Here is a 4,930-nt window from a genome sequence, read left to right as displayed (position 1 = left end):
TCACTGTGGCTGGCAGGACAACCTCACTGTGGCTGAAGGACAACCTCACTGTGGCTGCAGGACAACCTCACTGTGGCTGAAGACAACCTCACTGTGGCTGGCAGGACAACCTCACTGTGGCTGAAGGACAACCTCACTGTGGCTGGAGGACAACCTCACTGTGGCTGAAGGACAAGGACAACCTCACTGTGGCTGAAGGACAACCTCACTGTGGCTGGCAGAACAACCTCACTGTGGCTGGAAGGACAACCCCCACCTATGTGTAACAGTTTGACTTTAGTCCGTCCCCTCGCCCCGACCCGGGCGCGAACCAGGAACCCTCTGCACACATCAACAACTGACACCCACGAAGCATCGTTACCCATCGCTCCACAAAAGCTGCGGCTCTTGCAGAGCAAGGGGAACCACTACTTCAAGGTTTCAGAGCAAGTGACGTCACCGACTGAAAGGCTGCTAGCGCGCACCGCCGCTACCTAGCTAGCCATTTCACATCAGTTACATATGGTTCAGACAAAGTTAGAAAATGAGCCTATCATTCATCTTCCTACATCAGCAAAAGATAACCCCATTTTCCTTTTGTAGTCAGATGAATACACTGCTTCTTCAGAGAGAGGACAAACAGATGTGCACTGAAAAGGTACAAACTTGGAGAAACAAGGAGCTTTCTTTAAAATAAATCCAGGGTAGCACGTTTTAAATGCCAATCCCAGGAAATAATAGGCTGGCTGCAAAGTAAAAATTGGCTATACCAATTTGGGTTAGCAGTGTGGTTAGGTTTAGGTTTAAAATCAGATTTTAGTAACCACTAGTGGTGCTCAGGTCAGATGTTTGTTCACTGGCGCCTGCATGCAATTGCTAATAACCCACCATTGCAAATAACCCACCCGTAACTGCCCAACAATACATGATTAAGTGAAAATCTGAGGTCCGCAACAGACTCTAACCCGCTAATATAGAAAATGCGCTGTAGGCTAGTCAGACTGCAGGAAGGATTTGAAGGGGTGCATTTTTTTGTTTTATTTTGCCTGATTTAGATATGTGTCTGCTTATAATTTCTGACATTTCAGTAGACTACTTTTTTGTCAACTTGTCTATAATTAGATACATGCAGCTTCATTAGGCTTATATGTTGCCCTAAAAGACTAAATACATCCTTGCTCAGCAGAATAATGTCATAAATCAATAGAATGATTGCTTCAATCTAGCTGACATTGCAAAGTTTTCCCTGTCCTCCTTTGCTTCTTTCATAGAGCAAAGACCTAAAAAGGTTAAAAAAATTGCAAAATTTCCAAACAAATTCAGTTTGACCAGTTATAAGGAAATACAAAGYTGTGAAAACAACATTTCAGTTTGGCTTGGATGCATATGTTATGGTCAAATAGCCTAGGCTACTATCAGCTTTTATGATGCTGATAAAGAAAGCACCTCTACAGATGGTATGAACTGCACATTCACAATTCTCTCAAGATGATGAGAACTCCTGTCCGGAGTCAAAATCTAGCCTACATTTAGTGTAGCCTTTTACTACAAGAAATGCTTTATTCTGCATGAGTTCATAGTAAGGCTGAAGAGTCTATTGACGCAACCTGCACGTCAATCTACCGTAAGTGACATAATAAAAACGAATCCCCSTTAAAATCAGTCAGTTTAAGCTGGACATATCTGGGGCCTCATTTATCAGAAAGGCAGAAATCTGTGCGTAAACCATGCGTGGGATCATTTCCATAAAAAAACTTAAATACCATATTTACGTAGGTATTCAGATCCTTTCCTATGAGACTCGAAATTGATCTCAGGTGCATCCTGATTCCATTGATCATCCTTGAGATGTTTCTACAACTTGATTGGAGGTCACCTGTAGTAAATTCAATTGATTGGATATGATTTGGAAAGGCACACACCTGTCTACATAAGGTTCCCCAGTTGACAGTGCATGTCAGAGCAAAAACCAAGCACTGAAGTCAAAAGAATTGTCTGTAGAGCTTCGAGACAGATGGTCACTTTGACAGAGCTCCACAGTTCCTCTGTGGAGATGCGAGAACCTTTCATAAGGACAACCATCTCTGCAGCTCTCCACCAATCAGGCCTTTATGGTAGAGTGGCCAGATGGAAGCCACTCCTCAGTAAAAGGCACATGACAACCTGCTTGGAGTTTGCCAAAAGGCACCTAAAGACTCAGACCATGAGAAACAAGATTCTCTGGTCTGATGAAACCAAGATTGAACTCTTTGGCCTGAATGCCAAGCGTCACGTCTGGAGGAAACCTGGTACCATCCCTATGGTGAAGCATGGTGGTGGCAGAATCTTTGAGTGGGGATGTTTTTCAGCGGCATGGACTGCGAGACCAGTCAGGATCGAGAGAAAGATGAACGGAGCTAAGTACAAAGAGATCCTTGATGAAAACCTGCTCCAGAGTGCTCAGGACCTGAGACTGGGATGAAGGTTCACCTTCAGACAGGACAACAACCCTAAGCACACAGCCAAGACAATGTAGGAGTGGCTTCAGGACAAGTCTCTGAATGTCCTTGAGTGGCCCAGCCAGAGCCCGGACTTGAACCCGATCGAACAGCTCTGGAGAGACCTGAAAGTAGCTGTGCAGCAACGCTCCCCATCCAAGCACTGGTACTTCCTGTACAGTGGGGAGAACAAGTATTTGATACACTGGTACTTCCTGTACAGTAGGGAGAACAAGTATTTGATACACTGGTATTTCCTGTATAGAGCTCCATTCTTGTGTTGTTTATTTTATTCCTCATTTTACTATTTAAGTCTACACTAGTTTTATTCGGCGCATGTGACAAATCCAATTTGACATATGGTCTTACTATCGACAAACCATTGACAACAGCCATGCCCTTCTTTTCATAGTGTTTCCAGATGTAATTTGTGATGGCATTCTGGTTGTTGAGCTCCTTCCTGAAGAGCATGATGTAGCACTTGGGAACAAAGTGACAACAGAGGACGCTGTAATTGGACACCAAGATGGCCGCCGCCTCGATGGCCTGCTGGTACTTCCCCGACATGTTGATGTAGACAGGGATGAAGACGATCCAAACCACCAGGAAAATCAAAATGCGGATGGAGATGAAACTGGCGTTCTTATAGAAATCTGGCAACTGCTTCCCTTTGAACGCAAACAGGAAGCAGACCACTGCCAGCAGGGCAATGTAAGCCAACGTGGCACCAAAGAGCATCTTGGAACCTTTGTTGCACTCCAGAAGGATGGTGGCCTCGTCGAACCTGCTGCTTTCGACAATGAACGATGGGRMGTAGGTTAGCCACATRATAATAATCATGTACTTGTAGGCTAGCCTACAATATGTTGTTTTGAGGAGTATGCAGGATATATTTACATGAGGATGTTTGGCTTTGAATAGAGTTGTGTGAGAAACAGGTGTGGTCTGCCATAATGACACTGTTTGAAGCAGTCCACAGTAACCACACTTATGTAAATGCACTATTTGCTTACAGTCTGTTAAGAATTTACTGTAGATTAATATTGAGTTGCACACCCCCTTTTACACTCAGAACAGCCTCAATTGATCGGTGCATGGACTCTACAAGGTGTCAAAGCGTTCAATAGGGATGCTGGCCCATTTTGACTCCAATGCTTCCCACAGTTGTGTCAAGTTGGCTGGATATCTGTTGGGTGGTGGACCATTCTTGAGACACACGGGAAACTTGAGCGTGAAACTCAGCAGTGTTGCAGTTGTTGACACAAACCGGTGCGCCTGGCACCTACTACCATAACCCGTTCAAAGGCACTTAAATATTTTGTCTTGTCCATTCATCCTCTGAATGGCACACATACACAATCCTTGTCTCAATGCTTAAAAATCCTTTAACCTGTCTCATCCCCTTCATCTACACTGATTTGAAGTGAGTTTAACAAGTGACATCAATAAGGATCATAGCTTTCACCTGGTCAGTCTATGTCATGGAAAGAGCAGGTGTTCTTAATGTTTTGTACACTCAGTGTATATGCTGGTTGGAAAAACCTTGCATGGAGTTAGATTTTTCCTCAGTCAGAGGTTGTCTGATGAATTTCCCCATTGTTACTGTCATATAGCGTGCCTCTTAATCAGGGAGATTACGCCTCAATGTGTCAGCATGTGACCATGATGGCCCTGGAGGAATGCTGACAAGGCAGCCACTTGGCAGGAGGGGGACTGAACTATGGCCTTACTGGAGAGACTACAGCCAGGTGGACAAGGATTATTTATCGCTCACACCTTGCGTCCCGTTTGGAAAGTGCAGAGAGGTTACCAAAACGTAATGTATTGTTCACCATACCTAGAGTGACATTTATTATACAACATCTCTTTTTCCTATGTCCACCAGAAGGTGGGGAAAAGTTATGTGATGTAGCTACACAATGTGATTGCCTTCTGCATTATTCCAAACGTGTTTCTGAGTTAAATGCAGTGGTGAGTACACTACGTGGCTTAAGTATGTGGACGTGCCTTCAAATTGCTGAAAGGTGTATAAAATTGAGCACAAACCCATGCAATCTCCATAGACAAACATTGGCAGTAGAACGGCCTGTACTGAAGAGCTGAGTGACTTACAACATAGCACCGTCATAGGATGCCACCTTTCCAACACGTCAGTTAGTAAAATTTCTGCCCTGCTAGAGCCGCCACAGGTCAATTGTAAGTGCTGTTGTTCTGAAGTGGAAACGTCTAGGAGCAACAACGGCTCAGCCGCGAAATGGTAGGTCACACAAGCTCACAGAACGGGACTGCCGAGTGCTGAAGCGCGTAAAGATCGTCTGTCCTCGGTTGCAACACTCACTACAGAGTTCCAAACTGCCTGTGGAAGCAACGTCAGCACAAGAACTGGTCATTGGGAACTTCATGAAATGGGATTCCATGGCTGAGCAGCCGCACACAAGCCTAAGATCACCATGCGCAATAACAAGCGTCGGCTG

Source organism: Salvelinus sp. IW2-2015, unplaced genomic scaffold (genome assembly GCF_002910315.2).
Source record: "Salvelinus sp. IW2-2015 unplaced genomic scaffold, ASM291031v2 Un_scaffold1259, whole genome shotgun sequence".
NCBI classification, from domain to species: domain Eukaryota; kingdom Metazoa; phylum Chordata; class Actinopteri; order Salmoniformes; family Salmonidae; genus Salvelinus; species Salvelinus sp. IW2-2015.
Note: the sequence above shows the minus strand (reverse complement) of the source record.